This window comes from Podarcis tiliguerta (assembly GCF_965153285.1).
Source record: "Podarcis tiliguerta genome assembly, chromosome: 2".
NCBI lineage: Eukaryota > Metazoa > Chordata > Lepidosauria > Squamata > Lacertidae > Podarcis > Podarcis tiliguerta.
This window is the reverse complement of record NC_139535.1, coordinates 38,932,037-38,958,133: the sequence shown is the minus strand read 5'-3', so window position 1 is coordinate 38,958,133 and position 26,097 is coordinate 38,932,037. Positions and strand designations below refer to the sequence as shown.

Sequence of the window (26,097 nt, the reverse complement as noted above, 5' to 3'; positions counted from 1 at the left end):
GTAAGATGGTGCTAGAAATCACATACCGTATTTTTCGCTCTATAAGATGCACTAGACGACAAGACACACCTTGTTTTTGGAGGAGGAAAACAAGGAAAAAAATATTCTGAATCTCAGAAGCCAGAACAGCAAGAGGAATCGCTGCGCAGTGAAAGCAGCAATCACTCTTGCTGTTCTGGCTTCTGTGATAGCTGCGCAGCCTGCATTTGCTCCATAAGACGCACACACATTTCCCCTTACTTTTTAGGAGGGAAAAAGTGAGTCTTATAGAGCAAAAAATACGGCATGTGTGTGAATTCTACCTGCAACTGACAGCCACAAAATGTTTGCTCTCAGGGCGGAGCAATTTGACCAGCCATAGTCTAATAGTGCCTAGAATTTGCTGACCAGAGAGTTGGTTACCGCCAAGTCGCTTTTTAGGGAATCAAAAGAGTTAATTAGAAACATTTACTTCAGCTCTTAGTGCGTCCAGGATCTGACCTGTGGGAGCCACCGGCACCCTGGCTGGCATGTCTCCCTTCTCCCCGGCTCACTTCATGGTAAAAGGTCTCGTTTCAGTGAGGGCAATTATTAATCTGTGCTTTTTAGAGAATGACAAATATATTATATCCGCCCACATGCACACACATTCTCTCTGCCTGATGTGTGACCCCTGTCTAAACGCCGAGCATATGGGGCCAGTTCAGTAAATGAAAAGGATTGCTTTGCAAGCTCATTACTGCTTTGAAGTCTCTCATTAGGAACGGATTCCGCTGGTGCTATCTTGCCACAACACCCTTCATTATAATGACTCTGCCGGGCATTAACACAGGTTCTGCAGTGAGCAGCTCCCCCACTGGGCATTAACTAGGGGCTCCCGCAGGTGCTCACTATTAGGCTGCCTTTGTAAATGCACAATTCAGAAAGCTGATTGCAATTAATCTGGGAGCAACGGTGGGAAAGGGAGAAGATTGGGGGGAAATGGTCCTTCTTTCTGGGTGAAGAAAGGAAGCTTCCTCTGGGGTGCCGTTGAAAGGATGCTGAATTTAATGGGCCTTTCCTCATGGTGGCAATCACCGTGGGAAGTAAAAAATAAATAAAAATGGAAGGCAATAGCGAGGATCTCTACAGGTGCTAGGAAGTTATGATGAATGCTGTAGCCCAGTGTATTTTGGACAGAAAGTCTTCAGAAGCAACTCATTTTTTGCCCAGATCTGTCCATTTGTGCATCTCCTAGACACACAAAGTATGGTTTCTACCTGGCATGCATTGGCCAAGAGCAGCTTTTCCCAACCTGATGCCCTCCAGAAAGGTTCACCTTAAGCTCCATGGCCTTTGGTCATGCTGGCTGGGGCTGCTGGGAGTTATAGTCTAGAACATCACCAGGTTGGGAAAGGCTGGTCTAGAGCATTTCAACACAATCAACTATTTCCTAGCTCCTGCTGAGATATTTTTTGCTGTTTCTTCCGACAACGATCCTTACATAAATAGGATGTCATTTCACCACAATCTCTACTGCTTTGCTAACAAGACTTGACCAAATTTGCAGTGAATGTATTAATGCATCTTTCATGTGGTCTGATATTGGTTGTATTTCTTACTGCATCTTTGCATTCGGATTTCTGCCTCCTCTAGAACACCTGAACATGCTGATTGTTACACTTTCCAGTGATACCATCTTAGAAGGGCATCCTTCATTTGCAAGTGTACAGTTAGACTAGATTGGGGAGGGGGGACTTCCACATGGATGCGCAAGTATGAAAACATTTTTCAATTGTAAAAAAAATGTGATAATTTCATAATAGTTATAGAACTGGATTTTTTTTTTAAAAAAAATGTCAGTATCCTTCATGCTTAGATAGGGTGAATCTGAGAAGATGGCGGAATATAAACAAGACTATTCCTATACATGAGGGTGATGTTGGAGGAGGGAGATAAGAGATGATGGGAGGTTACAAGAACTAAGCATGATCTTATCAGGGAAGCATAAAGTGAAATAAATCAACTGTTTCATAGTGGAGCGAAGTAAACAGTGGGGTCCTCCAAGGATTTGCATTTAGACCAGTGGTTTTAATTTATCCAAAACTGTCTGTGTCAGGGTTGAATTGCAAGGTTTGCTGATGGCATGAAATTATTCAGAACGAGATGGTGAAAGAATCACAAGAGGATATTTGCCAACAAACCGACTGGGCATCAGAAAGCAGGATGAAGCTGAGAGAAGTACAAAGTGATGCACTTGGGTCAGAAATAAAATCCTACCCACATTTACACCGGAGAGGAGTCTAAATACTCTGTAACCACCCAAGAAGGAAAGGGTGGGATTTCAGATCACCTTGTACAAAAGTTTTCACAGTGTTTTTGATAGTCCTCCTTTGGTCATTTGGGGCTGATTGAGCCCCAAATGTGGGAAGAGAAAGGTCGACTCTCTCCTGATTCTTCCCTTTTTTTACTACAGTGGTACCTCGGGTTACAGACGCTTCACGTTACAGACTCCGCTAACCCAGAAATAGTACCTCGGGTTAAGAACTTTGCTTCAGGATGAGAACAGAAATCGTGTTCCGGCGGTGCGGTAGCAGCGGGAGGCCCCATTAGCTAAAGTGGTGCTTCAGGTTAAGAACAGTTTCAGGTTAAGAACGGACCTCCAGAACGAATTAAGTTCTTAACCCGAGGTACCACTGTACTGACTTTAAGGGAGTGGTGGGAGTTTGGTGCTGGTTACTCCATTTCAGGGGATTGTTGGCACTGGTCATTGCTTCTGAGAACCAGCTGGTTATAGTGGAAACCAGTTACGGGCAAAAGCCATAGATCAGTGGTCTGTTCCTGCTCTTTGTGTTTTGTCTTGTCACGGCAAGTTTTTGCACATTCTCACAACCACTGCTTTGCCTTGGCATGTGTCCCACTCACTCTGCCCCAATTTACACACAGGCCCCAATCCAGCTCGTGTTACCTGCATTCCCGTCCTCTTCAAAAGAAATCACCCTCATTCAAACAGTTGAATGAGTCCCAATGAGCACTGCAGTACATATGTAGATGTGCACCCAGTGTGTAAACATACTTCCATACATGAGTCTCTCCTGCTGGATCAGTTCAATAGAACATATCCAGTGTGTGGCTATCTTTGTTCCTATTGAGAAACAGAATCCTCTGAAGCCCTGTAGATGGAAACAGCTATTTATCTGGCTCCTTTGCTGCCAGCCCGAGGCCGTTCAGAAGTGTCCTGCCGCCGAGACATGATTTCAAGTGATAGTGTTAATTTGGTTAATTAGAATTCCTGGGTAGCGTGTGCACTTCTTGCAAATCAGCTTAACACTCTAGACTCACGGCAAATAGTTATTTGCCGGCGCGCGGGGTTATGTGTGAGTTTATGATTATTATGATTCAGGATCGTTAATTTTACATTTGATCCGGAGCTGATGATATGGCTCAATTAAAAGTTGCCATGTTTGGATCGCTGCCTCGTTGTGTGGCATATGGCGGAATCAGACCGGAGCTCAAAAGGAAGGATTTGAAAGGCTAATAAGTGGATGTGTAACAAACAAGATGGGACCATGAGAAAAGAAGAGGTGGTTTTAATCTTTCTTCATTCACTCCATTAAGTGAAGTAAAGAGAGGGTAAGGCCTTGTCCACACTTCTGCTTGCTCTTTCCCTAGAAAGCATGGGTCAGAGCAGGGTTTTTTTTTGCTAGACATGTGCTTTTTTAGTGCAAACCCGAATCCTGAGAAAACCCAAATTGCTGTTTGCTCCGATTGAGTGCTAAAGAGTAGTTTTCCCCCTGGGGAAAGCAGCAGGGCAAGAGGAAGTGTGGAGCCCTTAGCTGTGTCTCCCTCTCGTTCTGGTACTTAGTTAAAAGACATTGGCCACAATCCAGCAGAGTTAAGCATGCTCTGACTCCTGTGAAATCTTGGCCTGTGTGAGCTTAACTCTTTTCAAAGGAAGGCCCCTTTGCGATTTAGTGCTTTGCAAGCAGAGGTTCCAGCCAAGTAGAGAGAACTTGAGAGTTTGCGAAGTATTTTGTGATGTTTCGGATGGCCTAACCAAAGTATCACTCTAATATAGACAGTGGCTTTTCCCCCCTTATAGGCCAATGTGAGCAGGGATGGCCCATCCTGTTTCGCCGCCTGAGGTGAAATGGGAAAGTGTCTCGGCAGCAGATTCCACCGACATCTCATGATGTCTTGTGGAGCTCTTGTCAGATGCTGTGAGAGCTCTGTGAGGTCTCACGAGTTCCCCACGAGATTCTTCCTGCTCAGGGCGGCTGCTTCACTCCACCTCAAGGGCCCTAAACATGGGCGAGGCTCAGTCCTGTTCAGTGCTTTTTTTCTAAAAAAAATAATAATGTTTAAGGGTACTCTTATTTTGACTCAAGAAAACCATCATTTTATAGTTAAAATCAGGAAAAATAAATATAGTAAATGGACAAAAGTACAAATAACATGTATTACCTTATATTATCACACATCCACATTCCACACTGCTTCACACATTAAATGCTCGCTTCCGTCTGAGACTCAGGAAACACCAGGAAAGGAAATGAAACCGCCATTGGAGGTGGTAACAACGAAACTGACCAATCACTGTGCTAGATTCCAACTCCTACTTCAGACATTAAATGCTCGCTTCTGTCTGAGACTCAGGAAACACTGTGACAGGAAATGAGGCCGCCATCGGGGGCAACAACGGAAGTGACGATTCACCGTGCTAGAGAAGAAACTAATATATATATATATATATATATATATATATATATATATATATATATTAGTTTCTTCTCCCTTTAGATTCACAAAATGTTTAGGGCAGGCATAGGCAAACTCGGCTCTCCAGATGTTTTGAGACTACAATTCCCATCATCCCTGACCACTGGTCCTGTTAGCTAGGGATGATGGGAGTTGTAGTCCCAAAAAACGTCTGGAGGGCTGAGTTTGCCTGTGCCTAGTTTAGGGGTATGCGTACCCCTGCGTCACCCCAGAAAAAAGCACTGCTCCTGTTAGTGTGACTGGAATTTGTGTTTGAATGTGCTTTGTTAGTTTTGTTTATTATTTCAATTTTCTTTCCTTCAGCCAAAATGAGATAAACTTAATGGATTGCCCATCAGCTCTAGTCCAAAGTAAATTGCATTGGCAATCACAAGGTTTACTGAAATAGAAGAATGTGCTCTATGCCAGGAACGAGATGCCTTGCTAGAGCTGTAGGTGGGCATGTGGACCAGAATAGCAGAAGTGCAGCCTATTAAGGCATAGATATATTGGCGGATCTGTAGGTGGGCATATGGGAGAAGAATAGCTGGAATGTGGCATAGCAAGACATAGATGCCTCAGAGGAGCTGTGTAGGTACAACTTGTCCTATAAGGCCCACACTGCTCCTATTTCTAGATTTTCCGTTTGCCAGCGCCACTTTCATCAAATCCCGAAGAAGAAATTACGAAGAGCGGTTTGCCGATAGCCGTTTAATGCCATGCGTTTGTTAAGCTGGTGATAACAGGTTAAATATCAATAGCTTATTAAAAATATATTTATTGCCCAAGAGCTACATCCCTTTTACCCCTAGTTAAAAGTAAATCTCTGCAAAAAGGGATGCAGCAATGAATTTGTGGCAGAGTAACATACAATAAGTATCTTTTAGCGATCTCACTCTCCATTTCAGTAGACAGCTTTATGCTCAATAAATAGTGCAAGATTATTAAAAACATATTTATCGCAGATTAACAACTATGAAATAGATACAAATCTAGGCTACTAAAGCTCAATAAACATACTTATAATAATCAATTCTGGTATTAAAACACAATAACTGCCTAGTTTAATCTAAATGAAATGGGTTTCTGGGAGCCTTACATTGTAGCCTTTCTTTACTTGGTTTTACGGCTTTAAAGAGAGCTTTGATGAGGTTTGGCCAACCTGTGGCTAAAATAAATCACATATTAGAAAGAAGCAGTCTCTGCTGGAGAGAAGTTGGCTGCTGTGGAACTCGGTTCTTGCTTACCAGATTCTCTAGGAGACAAAGAAACTCTTGAGTCCAACAGGTGTGTCCATATTGGTGCACTGTGAATGTGAGGATGGTGGGTCCATGCAGAGTTTGGTACATGGCAAAGCCATTGTGTGATCAAATCGCCATGTGTCCAGAGACGGCACCCCAAGCCACTCAAAACCTCCCAAAAGTGGGTAGCCTGGGAAATAATGGCTTGAATGCCAATGGCATGAGGTCAACCACTCACATGGAAAATTTTGGAAAGCGCCTTCTTAGTAAACAGTCTTTAGATGGACAGACATTTTAAAAATGGCAGCCCTATCTTCAGAATGCAAGAACCTTTCTTATATCACATCAGACCTTTGGTCCATCTGGTTTAGTATTGTCTCTCTGATGGTGTTGGTCTTTCCCAGTTCTGCCTGGACATGGTGGGGATTGAACATGGGAGCCTTTGTATGCAGAGCATGTCCTCTACCACCGAGTTCTTCTTCCTCCATTATATGCAGTAAGGCTACCCTTGGCTTGATACAGTTGACAAAGGAAGCTCATATAGTGAACTTCCTTTATCAACTGTAGCAGCTGACACTGCTATTGATGTTCAGGAGAGGATGAGGTGATTGGAAACACATAGTGTGAGGATGCCAGAGCACATGGCAAGTTGTACTTGAGGTTATACAGTCAAGCGGTATGTAAATTTCATGAAATCAATGAAATCAAGAAATGAGGAATCAGACATGGGACTAGTCATTTTTTGCAGCAGCCCCACACTTATCATACTATATAGCTGCACCTTTGCATCATTTATCTTCTCATAATTCTCTAAGTCAGTACAGCTCTCCTTCGGCTGAAGCAACCACATGGCCACTTTGAGATGAGGTGCAGGGCCAGTCCTCACATGCCTACTCATCACTTGTCAACTAGAGCATTAATTGCATCTGTGAATGTCTAACAACACAGCTAAAACTTTCGTAACACCTGATACCCCCCTCAAAGCACAATCGTTTTCAATGGAGGCAATTCATTAGGGGTTGATTAATGAAGAGATGAGAGACCTAGCCCCAAGTCTGTATAAATCCTGTATTTTCAGCAGGCAACACTTCTTTCCTTGCTACCTGCTTACGCCACCTTTCTGCCAACGCACACTAAGAAGTTTTCTGCAGCCATCCTTCGTGTGAACCTCATTTTAAATATGGCAAAGAAAAATTAAGGAGACATTCCCAAGGTTTCACCAAGTGCCTTACTTATCTATCAACACCTTCTGTTCACACAATCGGAGTGGTTAAAGAATGGCACAAAGGCTTTTCATTCTTCCAAGGAGCACTTGGAAGCTCTTCTAATCCATGCTAGCGATTGTGAGAACTACTTCACTGTAATTAATTTGGATAAAGGTCACAAATTAACAAGCACTCAGAGAAGGTTTCCATAAAAAAAAGCACAGAAGGAGTTGAAAGCATCTATTAGAGGAAGAGGTGCAAAGTGAGAGAAGCAACAGGAGAGCTTGATGAGAGGTGCTATATTTAATTTTTGGACCAGATGACTTCCAAGGTTCCACCCAACTCTCTGATTCTGTGATTGCATTTTAATTCTATCCTTGTTCCAGGGACTTCAGCGTAGAAGGCCCCCCCCCCCCCATTATTTCCTCACAACAACCTTGTTTGGTAGCTAGGCTGAGTGGTATTGACTGATCCAACATTTGAAATGCAGTTTTGGCTGATACACACATTTTGGAAAAGCAATTTTTGCAAACACGATGAATTTCTGTATGTTATTTTCACTTTACCCTGCAATATGCATTTTCTGTACACATGACTTGGCTGGCGAAGTGCATTGCAAAATTCAGGCAAGCACAGATAATAATAATAATAATAATAATAATAATAATAATAATAATAATAATTTATTTGTACCCCGCCTATCTGGCTGGGTTTCCCCAGCCACTCTGGGCGGGGCGGCTTCCAACAAAGATGAAAAAATACATTACAATGTCACACATTAAAAACTTCCCTGATGATGTCAAAGGATGGCCGCATCTCAGTTTGCATATTGTTTTGGAAACAGTGAATTAGGCGAAGCTCACCTATAAATGCGAGCTGAATGGAACTTCTCTTCCATCCTTACTTCTGTGCAGATGAGACTTGGCAACTTCCCCCTCTCTTTTTCCTGAAACAAAACCCTGCTGCACGCTGCCTTCCCAGCTCCCTCCTCTCCTCCTGCGACGAATCTGAGTCCGTACGTTTCTCAGCATAATCCGCCCTGATGAGAAGCCAGTTGCCTGGCCTGGCATCTGGGGAGCTTTTTCCAGCTTAGCAGAGGGGTGCAATTACAGAGGTGGCCGGAGACAAAGCAAAGCCGGCACGCGCGGCTGCCCTTAATGGAATGCAATGATTCTTCTGGGCTCCGGAGTAATACAAGGGATCTGGTTTTAATAAATTAACAGCCTACGAGTAACAATCTCAAGCAATTAAACTCCCAGATGAAGGCGAGCACCATGAAATGTATTCGGCAGTCGGTGGATGGTGGCAAAGGCAAAATAAAAATGTGTCGTTTAGAAGGCAAAATATTATTCTTCCTTTTTTTTTAAAAAAGAAAAGGACAGTCCTCCATTTTTCATGCTTTAAATCATTTTAAATGAATACATAAGCACATTTATTTATTTGTTGAGGCAACAGTAACAAATAACAGAGCTTACATCATATTTTCAAGCTAGTCGTCCTGTCAAGAAATGTAATGATACCATCCAGGCTATAGGCCAGTGCACAATGATATAGCCCAAGAGTGAGCCATGTGATGGGGGTGGGACCTCCAGTCATGTTCCTTGTGGGATAGCTGGGCAATAAAGTAATACCACTGTTAGGGATGGACAACTCTATTTCAGTTTCCCCCAATTCCTCATTTTTCCAGTCTTGTGTTTGGTGCTTCACATTTTCACATCAGTTTCTGATTCTTCTTTTTTGAAAAATCCTGTGTGAAATTCTCTTACCGTATGTAATTTTACCTAATGTACACATTTTGCAAAGCAGCTTCCCCTAATGCAATACCTTTCGGCATGCTGTTTTTACTAATATATGCATTTCTTTCTATGCCGTAGTGTATGGAGCTTGGCTGCATAATTTGGAGAAGTATGATTTCTGAACCTAAGAAAAGCCTGCTGGATCAGCCCAGTGGCCCATCTAGTCCGTCTTCCTGCCCTCAAAATGGAGAACCAGATGCCTGTGGGAAACTAGGGAGCAGAACATGAGCACAAGAGCCCTCTCCCCTCCCATGGTTTCCAGCATTATTGCCTCCAGCTGTGGAGGCAGAGTGTGGTCATCATGGCTAGCAGTCATTGATAGCCTTCTCCTTTGTGAGAAAGATGACTCTGTTTCAGTTCACAAAGGAAATGTGAATTAAGATAAGCTGGCCTTTAAATGCAAACTAAATCAAGCATAACACCCCCCCACCGTTCATGAAATGTGTCTGTGCTGGCTATTGTATTATTATTATTATTATTATTATTATTATTATTATTATTATTATTATATCTTTCCGTGCTCTGACTTGTCATATTAGTTTCTCCATCTGTGGTATTGATGCATTTGTCTGTAGCTGTAGGTTTTAAATCCTTCACCTTACTCCAACCTGCTCTCCTTCTGAACAAGTGCTACTTGTTGCTGGTTTAATGGGGGTGGCTTGAAACAAATATCTCCTTCAATTATTTTAACCTCTTGTCCTCATTCTGCCCACAAATTCCATCCACTCTTGCCTGATTGGCAAGTGAAGAACAAACCAGATAACCAACTGGGCGGGGGAATCTGCTCGGCAAGCTATCCTGTCATTCTATACATTGTTTCTGGATCCTGTCTTCTTTAAGGGGTGTGTGTGGTATAAATGCTGGTGTGTGTGTGTGTGTGTGTGTGTGTGGTTGGAAGCAGAATAGTTGAGGCTGTCAAGAAATTGAAAAGAAAGAAGGAAAAAAAATATATATAGAATACAAACTCCCTCTGAGTGATTGCTAAGCTTTCCTGTCTTACATTAGTAGCCTGTATGGAATCCTCTTTGCCATAGAATTCAATTTATTTCCATTTAAAGGCTGTTCTTCTCAATCAATGCAGCTAATAAATAGCTGCTGATGGCCGTGACCCCTGGGCTGAGGAAAGAATTTATCTTCCGAGCCAATTAAAGGGATTGAACAATTCCTTTTAATAACATTGTGGGATTTTAATACTGAAAAAAATGAAAAACTCCTCCTGTGCCCTGCTTGAAAGGGCCAGGCGGGCTCTGAAAGGGGGGCAGGTTGGGATTAGATTTTTTTAAAGTTCCTTTGTACAGCTCCTCAGGGTGGTAGGAGTGGGGAGAGAAAGGCCTCCTTGGATGGATGCTGAGATGTGCTTGTCCTCAGCTACCCTTTAAGGGGAAAAAGAAGTGACATGGCTGTGATTTATGCCTCATTGTTTCGCAAACGAATCATCCAGAGGAGAGGCTTGGAAAGGTTCTGTAGAGATTAACGCACCTCCAAGACAGCAGGAGGGTGGGGTGGTGGTGGAGGAAGAGAGAGACAGGGCAATGCCAGCCTAGGACTGCATGTGTATCTATCTCTGCCTGCTTGCATGGAGGCAGAACCTGTTGAGATAAAGGGGGGAGTGAAGAAGAAGGACAGAGAAATGGCGCAAGGGGAACTGGAACATTAGAAGGCAATGTTAAAGTGCGGGGTGGGGGTGGGGTTTCTGATCTACTATGTTTTCCAGAAACAGGATTATTCTTGGGTGCTATTTAGTGTAGTGGTTAAGCGCGGTAGTCTCGTAATCTGGTGAACCGGGTTCGCTTCCCCGCTCCTCCATATGCAGCTGCTGGGTGACCTTGGGCTAGTCACACTTCTCAGCCCCACTCACCTCACAGAGTGTTCGTTCTGGGGGAGGAAGGGAAAAGGAGATTCCTAGCCGCTTTGAGACTCCTTAGGGTAGTGATAAAGCGGGATATCAAATCCAAACGCCTCTCTTCTCCTCCTCCTCCTCTTCCTCCTTCTTCTTCCTCCTCCTCTTCCCAGACCTATGTGCAAATGTGTTTTGTGAATATGACATGAAGCTGAATTGCTCCCTGAAAAAAACAAGCCTTTGAATTGCATTATAAATTTTTGCAAGCCTGTTGAGGAACCAGTCAAGTGCAGGTGATTGCATTTTTCCGTGTTATTTCCTTCCTAACCTTGTCTCTGCCTCTCCCCTCCTCTGCTGTTTTCCCCATTGCCTGCCCTAAGCTGTAAGCTTCTAGGGGGCAGAGACCTACCGCTTTGGCCTCTGTTGTTTCTAACTCCGTTAGGTGCAGTATGCAGGATGAGAATGGTAATAATTAATCCTTAATAAATAATAAAACATTCTTCTCATCAAAGTGACATGGGAAACATGCTATGTCTTAAAATATTCTAACGTGATAATCAGTCTTCGGATGGAGAACTGACTGAGAATGAGTTTTAAATAATATGTCTTAAAAACACACACAATGGCTAACAAAAAACTTGGAAACGAAATAGTCAAATAAATTAAAAAACAAGCATATGATATAATATAGGGAGAAAAATAGCAACACACAAACAAACAAACAAACAAACAAACACAAACAAAAGCAGTGAGAGATAACATAGCAACGAAGCTGGAGCTATACCAAAAGACTTCTGAAATAAAAAAGAGTCTTCATATAACGCTGAAATGCCAGAAGAGAGACAGACCTTCCATTTTGTTTTCCCATTTCTTTCCACTTTACCTTTTTGATTTTAAAAAATGCATTAATTTGATTTGCATTCATTTTGTTTTTCATCCACCATTATTTCAGATATGGAGTAGGTATATTTAGGCATTGTAGTTTGTATAAAGTCATTTTAACTATTGTATAATGGATACAGTTTCATCACATTTTATTTTGGTTGTCCTGGGTATCCTTCAGCGACAAACGGCAAGGTATACGTTTAATGAATAAATCGATATCTCCCAATTCCTTTAGCTTTTCCACTGACTTCATTGGGACACTGAGCCAATTTTCAATGGAACATCCAGTCAATTGCCTGTAATTTCACTTTCCTCCCCCATCCAAAAATGGCATGGAAATTTCTGGCTGTCTGCTACACCCCTGAAAGATCAGAGGTGTCAAATTTCAGAATAACAGGATGGAGGTTCCCCATTTTAGAGTAAATTAAAAAGGAGCCCAGAAATAGTCAAGTACATTCGATGCTCTCCAGACACCCTGCAGCCTTTACACAACCTGTACAGGCACTTCTAAATAGAGATGTCAAGTGTTAAAAGTTCCAGTTTCACTGTACTCTCTCCTTTATTCTATTTTTAAATTTGTTTTTAAAGTGAATGTTGCTTGAGTGCCTCTTTTCTGAAGACTTGGTAGGGGTAGGGGTGTGTGTGCAATGTTCTTACCTGTGTGCATTTTCTCATTGTGTGGACTTCTTTTTGCAGTGGTGGGGAACATGTGCCCCCCACCCCAATAGTGTTAGACTGTTGTTGTTTAGTCGTTTAGTCGTGTCCGACTCTTCGGGTCCCCATGGACCAGAGTACGCCAGGCACCCCTGTCTTCTACTGCCTCCCGCAGTTTGGTCAAACTCATGCTGGTAGCTTCGACAACACTGTCCAACCATCTCATCCTCTGTCGTCCCCTTCTCCTTGTGCCCTCCATCTTTCCCAACATCAGGGTCTTTTCCAGGGAGTCTTCTCTTCTCATGACGTGGCCAAAGTATTGGAGCCTCAGCTTCACGATCTGTCCTTCCAGTGAGAACTCAGGGCTGATTTCCTTAAGAATGGATACGTTTGATCTTCTTGCAGTCCATGGGACTCTCAAGAGTCTCCTCCAGCACCATAATTCAAAAGCGTCAATTCTTCGGCGATCAGCCTTCTTTATGGTCCAGCTCTCACTTCCATACATCACTACTGGGAAAACCATAGCTTTTACTATACGGACCTTTGTTGGCAAGGTGATGTCTCTACTTTTTAAGATGCTGTCTAGGTTGGTCATTGCTTTCCTCCCAAGAAGCAGGCGTCTCTTAATTTCGTGGCTGCTGTCACCATCTGCAGTGATCATGGAGCCCAAGAAAGTAAAATCTCTCACTGCCTCCATTTCTTCTCCTTCTATTTGCCAGGAGGTGATGGGACCAGTGGCCATGATCTTGGTTTTTTTGATGTTGAGCTTCAGACCATATTTTGCGCTCTCCTCTTTCACCCTCAATAAAATGTTCTTTAATTCCTCCTCACTTTCTGCCATCAAGGTTGTGTCATCTGCATATCTGAGGTTGTTGATATTTCTTCCAGCAATCTTAATTCCGGCTAGGGATTCATCCAGCCCAGCCTTTCGCATGATGAATTCTGCATATAAGTTAAATAAGCAGGGAGACAAAATACAGCCTTGTCGTACTCCTTTCCCAATTTTGAACCAATCAGTTGTTCCATATCCAGTTCTAACTGTAGCTTCTTGTCCCACATAGAGATTTCTCAGGAGACAGATGAGGTGATCAGGCACTCCCATTTCTTTAAGAACTTGCCATAGTTTGCTGTGGTCAACACAGTCAAAGGCTTTTGCATAGTCAATGAAGCAGAAGTAGATGTCTTTCTGGAACTCTCTAGCTTTCTCCATAATCCAGCACATGTTTGCAATTTGGTCTCTGGTTCCTCTGTCTCTTCTAAATCCAGCTTGCACTTCTGGGAGTTCTCGGTCCACATACTGCTTGAGCCTTCCTTGTAGAATTCTAGGAGTCCCATTGTTCCTGCATCAGTGGCCTTCAGCATATATTGGGTCAATGATGTACCGAGATAGTCTCATGGCGGTCATGAAGGCCTGAGCTGGACCTGTCAGGGTGGCCCAGCTGTGGATGTCAAAGTCTCCCAGAAGAAAAATCCTGCAATTTTTCTTACACCATCTCTGAGATGGCCTCCAACAACTCAAATAGAGAGCCTGCTGAGCAGGGAAGTGGGTGGTGAGGGATCTCTTGGTGAAGGAGATTGAATTCTTATGTATGATGGCAACTCCACCTTCAACCCTTGCCCTCTGTCCAGGAGGACAGAGCTGAGTCATATGCATCCCACCCAGCTCACCCACCCAGGTCTCAGTAATACATGCCAGGATGCCCCCTCAATCCACAATTAAGCCATACATGACTGGCTTGACATCCAATAAGAGCACCACAGGTCAGAGGGCTGGCTGGCAGAGCAACCTAGGACTTATTCAATGGAGGCAGAAGGAGGGACAACTGTCAATCAACTCTCCCTCCTCCTCCTCACCCAGCCAGTCCCATCTGTGAAACCATCTGTAATCTTACTTAAGGCAGCCTAGACACCCCCAGCTACAGAATGATTCCCCAAGTAAAAAAGGTAAAAGATAAAGGACCCCTAGATGGTGAAATCTAGGCAAAGGACACTGTGGGGTTGCGGCGCTCATCTTGCTTTCAGGCCGAGGGAGTCGACGTTTGTCCACTGACAGCTTTCTGGGTAATGTGGCCAGCATGACTAAACTGCTTCTGGTACAACTGCTTCTGGACACCATGTTGGAAACCAGAGTGCACGGAAACGCTGTTTACCTTCCTGCCACAGCAGTACCTATTTATCTACTTGCACTGGCGTGCTTTCAAACTGCTAGGTTGGCAGGAGTTACCGCCAACCTTCTGATCGGCAAGCCCAAGAGGCTCAGTGGTTTAGACCACAGCGCCACCCCATGTTTCCCCAGGCACATTGCCCCTTGCCACCCAACAGCTTAGCATCTCACTCACATGGTTACATATGGTTATGGCTTGAGAGGAGGGGATGTGGTTTTTTGAACAAAATGTAAGCAGCACAAACCATAATGTGCGAAGTGCAATACCTGTGCAGCTGTACGTTATAAACTAAGCAACAGTGGAGACCAAAGGGGTACAGTAAATAGATATGGAGCACAGTTATAAAAATATGCAACAGCAGAATGCAATAAAAACAACAACACAGATGATGAAGTGCATATAATTATACAATGCTTAAAAGCAACAAGCAGGAACATAATATTGGATAGAGTCAATGAGACAGTGATGCAGTTAGGGCTTCCCCCTGACCATGACTACCCAGAGAGTGGCAGATTATGGGGGCAGCAGCCACCAGGCCTGGCACCAGCATCTCGGCTGGTATAGCCAAGCCAGGACAGCATGCTTCCTTTCCTCATATTAAAATAATAATAATACTTTGTACTCAGGGAGCAGCCGGCTGGGCATGTAGATGGCTACAGATGCTCATTTTATTATTTTTACTTTAAAAATATATTAGCCCTTTCTACTACAAAATGTTGCTTATTCCCAAGCAAATGTGTTCAGCATCAGGGAAGCAGAAGCAAAACCCATTTTATTTCTGCAGTTATGATGGTGCTCTGATTTAAGTGAATTCAAAATCGCACATGCTCAGAGTATTTATTCCTGGTTTTTTTTTTTTTAAAATGGGAGTTTGCAACCTTTTTTGTTCTGCTTTTGTTCTAACATCTCAGGAATGCAGAAGCTGTTGCAAAGCAGGGAATGATGAGGGTGAGGAAGAAATGTTAATGATGTGCTTTGCTATTGAAGTATTACACATGGCCGCCTAAAGCCCACCTACCCCTCCCTGGAAAGACCATTAAGACTAAAGTTCCCTACTTGCATCACTATTTCCAAGTAAATGTGCATTGCAATACAGCCTTACAGCTTAGTGTTCATTTAGAAGAAACAATGGGTGGAATTCAACACAGTTTTATCCAGAGTAGACCTGCTGAAGTTAATGGACCTAACTTAGTCATGTTCATTAATTTTAATGGGTCTACTATGAGTCACACTTAGACCAACCAATCGCGGCAGGACTTACTTCCATGTAGGGCTGCCAATCTCTTTGGTGCAGGAGGAAATCTATTTTGAGACTCTAACCTGACCAAGGTAAGTCTTTAACTCGCTTTAATGTATGAAGTATTCACAGAGTTTCTGGAGTGATGGTATAAAATGCCTAAATTAAAAGATATATTGATTTGCTTCTTAGCAGGAAGCAGCTAAATGAAGTGAACGAAACAGAAAACAAGGGCAGCATTGTGTATTTTTTGCTTGATTCAAATTCAGCCATGTTGGCTGTGGTGGGCTGTTTGCACTGATGAAAGCTCTTTTGCTATATAGGTGGTGACCATTTCACATGGGGCTCCTGCTCTTGGCCTCCATGCATTTCGGTGGAGCGCATTTCATCGTGCCCTGCCCCTTTCCCCACCCAGTTCCACCCCATTCTGCCTTCTCTCAGGTCCAAAAAGACCTGTGTGTCGGCGCTCGCACGCCAATTGGGAGTGCTTAAAATGGTCGCTGCCTGAATATAGTCACAAATAATTCTCATTTGACACAATCAGAAGCTAATTGTATGTTGCTTATGGTCAGTCATTCAAGCCTGAACAAATCGTAGCCACAATGCTACGTAGAGCAGGGATGGGGAACCTGTGGCTCTCTGTATGTTGTGGAACGACAGGTCTCATGATCACTGATGATTTAACCTGTTGGCTGGGCTTATGGGAGCTGGTGTCCAATGACACCTGGAGGCCCATAGATATCCCATCCCTGTGCTAGAGCATGGCCTGGATGCAGCCAGTGGATTTTTCATGCAGGCATTAAGCCTGTATTATCGGCTGTATATCTCAGCTGCCAAGAATCACAGGTGGGGCGGGTGTTTTGTGCTCAAGTTCTGTCTTTGAGCTTCTTGTAGGCATCTGGCTGGCTATTGGGAGAACAGGATGCTGGCCCATATGGGCCATTGGCCTGATCCAGCAGGCTCTTCTTGTGTTCCTTTTCCTTGCCCCCTATCTCTTACCTTAAGCCTTCTGTACTGCATTGCAGCCATAGGCAATAAGGAATTCTACGCAGGCAAGGGAGTGGGATGGGGTCCTCTGACTCTCTTGTGCATCCAGCATGCAAGCCAAGTGAGAGGAGCAAAACCTGTCTCTCCGCACAGGAATGCAGCAGGCTGCTGCAGGAGGGACAAAGTTCTCTGTTCCTTCACTCCCAGCAAGCAAGTAAATTTGTTTTGCAAGCTAATAACTACAGTGGACTTGTGTACGAGGCCAATTGTGTTTGCTTCATTGACTTGTATGTGACAAGGGAAAGGGTTCTACCAGAATAAAACATGTGTGTGTGTGTGTGGGGGGGCTTTCCATCTCCGAAGGCACTCCTTTTACTTGCATGCAGGGGTGGATGAATCTGTCAATTTCACTTTCTCTCCATTTCTCATTTCCCCAGCCTTAAATTCAGTTAGTGCCTTGTGAAAACCCCATCTTACCTGCTGAATCAGATCTTATTAGATGCGCCGGAAATCCGGAGAGAGATTGTGCTTAAGCGAGCTTCAATTCGGCGGGTAAGATCAGATTTTCGAGAAGCACATAAACGAGAAAAAGCTCTCGGACCTAGGAGAATTAATCGGCGCACAATACGTTCAAAATACAGGTCAGGGGAATGTCCTAGGAGTAAAGGGACCTATTTTTTGTAAATGGTGCCTACTAAATCCATAGGGCTAGTTTCCATGTTGAGATAATTAAGATTAGCATGATTTTCTTTCAGTTTTCTTGGGGTGTGTGTGTGTGTGGAAACTGGGCAAATAGGATCTGAAGCACAGAGCAGTAGGCAGAGGCTGCCTGCCAAAGCAACAGAAGCCTTCAGACAGAATGTACAATCTCCTAGGCCAGGGCTTAAACGGAACAATCTCGTCAAAGTGAGAAATCAGTTTAAGCCTTGTATAGAATGGAGCTTTTGAGTGGAGGAACACTAATAAATCCAGCGGTGCCCCTGGCAATTCATAACTAACAGCTAACAAGTGCGTGTGGATGTGTGCGTGGTGCTCTTGAGAAATGAGAACATTTCCACTCTGGTGCTTCTCAATTTTGAAGTGAGAAAGGGTTAGGCTTGAATTTCCATCCTTGCTGTTGATGGAAGAGATAACCAACAGCAGAGGGTTTGAAGAGAGCTGTGACTGCAGCTCCACCTCCTGCAATTTGCAGCCTTTCAGCAGCAACTCAGCTTGTCCTCCACTTTTTAATGTTCATCTCTCATTAATTAATGGGTGAGAAACTCCCTCCCCCTCCCCCAAGCACAGGGGTGCTTCAGAAAAGAAGACTTGATTTAGAAGAGTAAAGAACTGCAGGAGTTGACTTGGAAGTTTGTCTGAGGAAGAGCTGAATGTTGACTTGGAAGTTTGTCTGAGGATGAGGATTCCTTGCATTACGTCACATACATCCTGCCCCTTTGTGCAGTATGACTTCGCCTCTGGATTCTGACTCTCAAGAGCCCATTCCTGTCACAAATTTCTTACCTGTGTCGGAGGAACTTTTGCATCTTTTGGCCTGGTGTGCAGGTAATGAGAAATCATAGTTTCCCCACTACATGCCTGAGCTGACATGAGCCACAGACTGGGCAGCCTAAAACCCTGAAGAACTGCTTCCATTCATGGAAGCAACAAGGCATCTTGCTATGGCCGGGACTAGCTGGTGTGGTGGAGCCTTGCTGCAGAGTCACCCTGTGGTGCTTTTGCCTCTTAGTAGGAATATGTAGGGGCAGGACAGGGTGATGGCACAGTTGGGGCTGTGTGGATGTCCTGGTGGAAGGGCCAGATTGGCTCTGCCAGTGTGCTTGCAAAGCCCTGGTATCACCTCCTTACCCACCTTGGTAAGCAGCAGCAAGGCCTGTTTATGGAAGGTGGCTCCATGATACCCCCATCCCTGCCCCACTGAGCTGCCCACTCCTGCCAAAGTCTAGTTTATTAGTGAAAGTCAGCTGCCACCTGTATCATCAGTACCAGTAAATGGATATCAGTACCAATACATGGATTCTGTATGGATACTTATCATGGTAGATTTGGTGGCTGACTTTCACTAATAAACAATTCTGAGGAAGTTGCCATATACACAGTCAGACCATTGGTTTCTCTCGAACAGTATTGTCTGCTCATGCTGATTGGCAGTGGGTATTCAGGGATTCAGACAGCTCTATCTGAAAATGCAAGATGATGATGATAATAATGATAATACCTGGAAATGCCAGGGATTTGACCTGGGGCGCTCTGCATGCAAAGTATACAGCAGTCCACTGAGCTTAATGTGAGTAGTTGGCTTGTGTGAACTGTACAACGTCAGGGCAATTAAAGCTGCAATCCTACACCCACTTACCTGTGAGTAACCCCCATTGAGCTCACTGGGACTTACTTCTGAATAGGCATGCATTGGAATGTACTGTGACTCATGCAAAATCACCCTTTCTCTTTGGCAAAGGGGTAGAGGCCCACTTCCCAGTTTATTGGATGTTCCCAGCTCCAGTGTTCTTCTACTCTCGTAAGTCAATCTGTTGCAGGACTGCAGCTTATAGTTCTATCCAAGCCCAGGCGTGGGCAAGCAAGAGGGAGAGAAAGAGATGCTGTAAAATCCTGCACCCACGATTCTACACACAGTGGGACCTGCTTCCAAGTAAACATGCACAGAATTGCAGTCTTCATGATTAAATGCTGGGGTGTCACCTGAGTTGGCCAATTGCTGATGCCAAAGCTGGATATGAGTTTTAGGCTGCCACCCACCCACCCAAAAGCCTCTTCTACTGACTGAAAGTGAAGGCTGGGCAGGTTTTTAAGGCAAACGTTTATACAACTGAAGCCGGAGAAAAATGAGGGCAGGATCAAGCTAAGTCACATTGACTTCAGTGGGAGAGAATGCAGCCCAGACCTGCCTCTGAGATCTGTGGGGCTTAATGGGCTTGATTTTCATGGAATTGCACTCTGATAATAAATGTTGTAGGGTTTTATGTGGTCCCATCTCTGATAACATTCCTAGAGAGCTGGGAAGGACTCTCCACTGGTGTCTCACAAAGCCATTTTTATCATGTACTGTTTTCCCCACATTTATTTTCTTTTTTTCTTTTATCAAAAGGAATGAAAATAGAATGTCTGGCCAAAAAAAGAAAAAAAAAGAAAAGCCATCTGGCTGTTGAATAGGGCCTGATTTTCAAATGAACTCAGCTACCATTATTTGGTCTAGATTTCAACGGAGCTGCTTGGTTCCTTTTCATTAAATGTCCCCAACTATTTTTAAAATCTGGCAAACAGGCCAAAAATGAGAAACGAAAACCACGTAAAGCTCTCCACTTCTGCTATGACTCCCTCCGAAAAGGTGTTGGAGGGAAAAACAGGAGGGGAACTCTATAGAAAACCTAGATTTTGGCTCAGTCCTGCCATATACTGTGAGCCAAAAGGTTTTTTTGTTTTTGTTTTTTTTTTTGCTTCCAGTGCCCAGGACTGTTCGTGCTTAAGCTAGTTACAAGTGCATCTATAATTACACTGAAGGACTCCACTCAGGTGCTTGCATGGTGGTAGCACTTTATTACACGTCAAATCCCATGCTGTTTTACAACATAGTTTCTATGGTTACTCGTCGCCACCCTCTGTAACCCGCAGAGCCCACAAAGGGACGGGATTGCATTTCACAGAGGCAACTCAGCCGCCATGTATGGAAACTGTTTTAGAAACTGACACGAGGCAAAGCGCTAACCCCGCTGTGCGGCCCTGCTTGCATAGCAGCTGGCACCATGGTGCCAGGAAAACACAGAAGGTCAGCCAGAGGGTGTGAGCGGCTGTTGGACCTTGGGATGGTCACCTGGAGCTTTTGACAAACCAGCCTCTCACCTTGTTTGTCAGGGAAAGCTCACACCTGCCAGCAAATGATGGGAGCTGAGGGAGCTGGGGAATTAGGTGGTTTCGTGCTTCCCTCACTTTCCCGAGCCAGCCTTTTTCAAGGAAAGCGTGAGAGAAATGCAGGTGTGTGGTACGCTTTGTAAGAAACTGGGAATCTGGCAGGTGTTCAGAAGGGGATAGTGCTGTAGTTCAGAGATAATGCATGCGGAACAGGGCTTTTTTTTCAGCCAGAAGTCACCAGAAATCAGTTCCAGCACCTCTCAGGTGGGCACCATTGCCAATATAAGAGAACATAGTGAGTTCCGGCACCTCTTTTTCTAGGAAAATAGCACTGATGCAGAAGATCCCAGCTTCCACCCCTGGCATCTCCAGGTAAGGCTGGAAATGTCCCCTGCCTGAACCCATAGAAAGCTGCTGCCTGTCCGTGTGCAATACTGAGTTAACTGGACCAATAGTTTGATTTGGTGTAAGGTACCTACACAAATGTACCGACACAAAGTCAATGCTAGTCTTGAACTGGCATCTCTTGTGTAACGAATGCAGCATCTCTCCTGCCCTCCAAGATTCTCACTGCTGGGGGCAAAAAAGAAAAAAGGAAGAAGCTTTCTGTGGCCAAATTCACAATTGCCTCTTTCTACTCCCTCCCTCTTGGCATGTGCTTTCCTGGACTGAAGAACAAAGGCCTCATGTAGCTGTGGTGTGCATCCCAAGCCAGCCTCTGTTTCCCCATATTGAGCATTGATTGTTAGCGCCTAAGCCACCAAACGGTACAGTGTGGCTTGTGGCAACATTAAAAGAGGAAAAGAAAAGGTAGCATTATAATTTAATCACCAAAAACACAGTAAAAAAGTGATTATTAATACAGTGAATCATGTGTGATGAACCTTTACACAGAAATCTTGAAAACTTGAATGAAAAGAAAAAGCATTCACCACATGAAGATTATGCTAATTACTGTTGTCCCTTGGCTGAGTAAACGGGGATATAATTCCAGAGGAAGTCCAAATTTTCCCATGCATTTTCCGGATAAAACCCTACTTCAGAGGAGCAAGGGTGGTGAGAATAACTGCAGCAGAAAGCTTTGCAATCTAGTGGTTAGAGTATCAGATTCCGACTAGGGGCAAATGAATCCATCAGTTTCAGTTTTTCATTTTCCAAATCATAAGTACAGTTGTTGGCCATGTTTCTACATTAGTTGGGATTGGAAAAAACCACAAATGTCATCATGAAAATTCAACAGCATTTTAGGCTATGTATCTCCTAATATACTTATTTCTGCAAGCAATTGCTACTAATATGATGCATTTTGTGTGCTATTTTAACTAATATATGCCCTTTGTACACACTTTTGCCCCATCTTTGTACCTATTTTTCAGTTGGAGAAGTACACCACAACATTCAGAGACTTGCAGGTTTTGAAGGAAATGGGAGTTGTGGGTTTGGGAAATAGGAACTGAACAAAACCTTTCCCCCATCCTTAACTAGAACTGGAGAGAGCCAAGCTCAAATTTTGTCATGGCCATGAGGCTCAGTGGGTGGCTTTGAGATAGTCACTATCTTTCAGCCTAACCTATCTTGCAAGGACTGTTGTCAACATAAAAGGGGAAAGCATGTATGCCACCTTGAATTCCTGTGGAAGAAAAGGAAGAATATAAATGTAATAAATTAGCAAAGGTCTCATCAGAAGAACTGTGGCTAGCCCTGGCCCAATAAACCCAGAACAAAGACTGTGTGCACAACCATACATGACTTCCCCAAAGAATTCTGGGAACTGTAGCTTTTTAAGGGAGCTGAGAACTGTAGCTTTTTGAAGGAATGCTGTGATCACCAATAGTCAGCATTAACAGACAGAAAAAAGACAGAATTACAAGCCTGGTAGATGAAGGGAACGCAGTGGATGTAGCCTACCTTGATTTCAGCAAGGCACTTGACAAGGTGCCCCATGATATTCTTGTAAAGAAGCTGGTAAAATGCGGTCTTGACTATGCTACCACTCAGTGGATTTGTAACTGGCTGACTGACCGAACCCAAAGGGTGCTCATCAATGGTTCCTCTTCATCCTGGAGAAGAGTGACTAGTGGGGTGCCTCAGCGTTCTGTCTTGGGCCCGGTCTTATTCAACATCTTTATCAACGACTTGGATGATGGACTCAAGGGCATCCTGATAAAATTTGCAGATGACACCAAACTGGGAGGGGTGGCTAACACCCCAGAGGACAGGATCACACTTCAAAATGACCCTGACAGATTAGAGAACTGGGCCAAAACAAACAAGATGAATTTTAACAGGGAGAAATGTAAAGTATTGTACTTGGGCAAAAAAAATGAGAGGCACAAATACAAGATGGGTGACACCTGGCTTGAGAGCAGTACATGTGAAAAGGATCTAGGAGTCTTGGTTGACCACAAACTTGACATGAGCCAACAGTGTGATGCGGCAGCCATATGTCAGGAGTGCTCTGATTGTGTTTCCTGCTTGGCAGGGGGTTGGACTCAATGGCCCTTGTGGTCTCTTCCAACTCTATGATTCTATGATTCTATGAAGGTGAAATTACTGTTCCATAGATTCTTTGAGGGAAACTATGTGCTTTAAATGGGAGCTAAATGTGAGCTACACATATGGTGTGGTTGTGCCCGTAGTGTATTTCAACTTAAATTATAGCAATTATTTGTACGTTTGCACCTGTACATATAAATTAGAGTATTATTTCAAGATCAAAAGCTGGAAAGATTTGAACTTTGCATGTCAGTGTTGGCATCTCCACCCCCTACCCAAACATTTAAGTTACTCTGCTTATTTTATCAGTCACATCTAGAAAACGGTGATTCATGATTTGGCGTGTGTTTGTATGTGTGTGCCATGCATAACTCAGCCGAGTATTTTAACATAAGCTGATCTCTGGGGATAAATTGAATGAGCTATTGCTGGTTCTCAGCACACTCACGGTTGCTGCTCCCAACTAAAGTTCACATGCGGGAACCATGAGTGCTCATTATCAATTACAGAGATTGTTCCCATTGTGAAAATTCTCAGGCTGCAGGAGATCTAACATTCTTTGCACTTTGTTCTGCAGATCTATTGTGATGTGCCCTTTTCAAGCCGCAGCCAACTGCATCGAAATCTTGACTGACACATCTTATCTGATAGGGCTTGCTTTTCCACTAGCTGCTTTTTAGAGTGATAAATGTCAGAAGTTTTGGAGTTTCTTGTATCGGAGTGTTCCATCTGAGGCTTTGAGGCAGGCAATTATCCCCGGATCCACAGGACTTTGTGATGCATTCTGGGCCAAGGCTTGTTTTACAGAGCCTTCAAAGGTTCACACAACGGCAAGGATTGGGGGGAAAGCCTGCTCTGGCTAGGGAATGGAATAACAACCAAGATTAAAATAAGGATTCCCCCATTTAAATTATTAAGGCTAGATGTGATTTGAACAGCGTCATCATTGAAGTCTGAACCAGAGATAGAGATGCTTAACTATAGCTCTTCCTTTTGTGTCCTGGTCCAGCAAAAGAGACGCTTGAGTGACAGCGTGTTCTGTGTGCAGTTTTTCTTTCTGGAATAAAGCATGCTTGCACAGATGGAATGTTGATGAACATGGTGATGCAAATCTGAAAGAAAACTGTCCAGTGTGATCTGGGATGCATATTCCCATCTGAATACCCTCCAACGTTTCTCCAACAGTAATAAATGAATGATGATGATGATGATGGTGCAGGGTAAGGAGAGGAAAGGAAGTCCCATTGAATGGACAGAAGTCCTGGCACTAATGGGACTACTTCATTGGGTTCAACCCTAAGCATCAGAACTGAATAATTCTAACCTTGTTTAAAACCTGCATTCCAGACAACTGCTTCATTGAAGGGAAAGAGAATCAACTTTTAGATGCATAGAAAAATCCTTCATTTTTGGTTGATGCTAAACTGTGATGCTCCCTTAAGCTGAGATTTCAAACAAAAAATAAGAGAAATGACAAAAACACTAAGGTTACAATCCTACTTCTGAGCAGACGCATACAAAATTGTGCAGGAAATGGTCAAAGGATCATGGCAACGCTTGGGCACTATTGACTAACTTATCTTCATTGCAGCTTACAGGTGGGGGACTCCTGTCCTTTGTCATCATGTTCCTATAGAGGAGCATTCTTGACAGCTGTGATTATCTCCACAGCTTTGTTAAAACTTCAGGGCCATGTCAAGAAATTGACTGTCAACCTTATGCCTGCCTCCCAACTTCTCACTTGAATCACCGAGTGTCAAAATGGGGCAACACATTGTCAGTATAGTTCATAATATTCTGGAAAGGTATTTGACCCGATTAGAGGTTTCCTCCTCCCCATCTGCTGTCAAAGAAACAGGGAGGAGGGGAATCCTTTTCTATTGACAAGAATCAAGACTCTGTCTTGGGAAATTAGGGCTTCATAAGCACGATGCTCTAATACCATCCATACTTTATTGTTTGCATTAAGAATGCATGCTTAGGTGGACATAGCAGACTATAACTAGCCTCCCGGCATGCTTTATCTAAAGGATGCCTGTGCCTTGAAAGGGACTGTCCCTAACATTTCACCCCACCCCACTTGCGATTCTCAGCAGCTGGTAATCAGAGGCATACTGCCCCCAACAGTGGAGGTAGAAAATAGCCTGAAGTACTGGCTGCTGAGATGGGGTGGAGCTTTCTTCCCAACACTGATGTTTCTGCAGCTTACCAGGTCAGGACTGGAGCATAGCAGGTCAGGACTGCAGGAATATACAGGTGCTTTAGCAGGTGTATCTGTGCAACTTGACAGTGCTCTGCCCCAGTCCTGTCTAGGTAAGCTGCAACAACATCTGTGTTGGGAGGGCAGCTCCATGGCTGCACACCACCACTCCAGACAGTACTGGCCCCAATGACAATGAACCTGCAGCAGGGAAGCCTACATACCTAAGCATGTGTTTCCATGCACTCTGGAGCACAGATTGCAAGGGATCCCTGAACATGTAGAGGTCCACATGCATAGACCTCTGCAGCTCTGATGTCCACTCCTAATGCATGGAAATTGGGGCAGGGCAAGAGAAAATCTGCAATGTGAAAGAGCTACTGCCTCTGTCAAATTCACTGCGTTCATTCTCCTCACCTGCAGAAGAAGTGGTGTATTCCATTCAAGTAGTTAGATAGTCAAGAGCAACATCACTGCAGGAACTAACCTCTGATTTTCCCTAATGCCATGTTTGGTTGTGTGGTGCGCCCTTACTGTAATTGTAAAGATGCTTGATTGAATTAAACTCTCATTCTAGAAGATGTGGCTGTGAGCTTTTTATGGGATGGCATGCAATAATTTAAGGGGATTGTTGGATGATATATCTCCTCCAAAATCAACGAACAGTTTCTATACTTGTAGGACTGCCAACTGGCCAAAAAAACAAAAAACAAAACCTGGATGCTTTCTTTCTGTTTACCCATTTGCCAAAAAAGCAAGCTGCAAGGCTGTCTCCTTCTCTCCTCTCCTCTGCTTCCCACCAGCCATT

The 26,097-nt window shown here is 43.8% G+C and overlaps 1 long non-coding RNA gene across 1 annotated transcript in view; it reads left to right on the top strand.

Annotated features, from left to right (window-relative positions):
- LOC310671253 overlaps nucleotides 1-25,813 on the top strand; it is a 36,839-nt gene extending 11,026 nt beyond the window's left edge. The window contains exons 3-4 of the long non-coding RNA XR_014507929.1: nucleotides 20,821-20,965; nucleotides 23,667-25,813. This is a non-coding gene — a long non-coding RNA (uncharacterized lncRNA). The remainder of the gene's footprint in view (nucleotides 1-20,820; nucleotides 20,966-23,666) is intronic.
- Nucleotides 25,814-26,097: the final 284 nt, after the last annotated feature.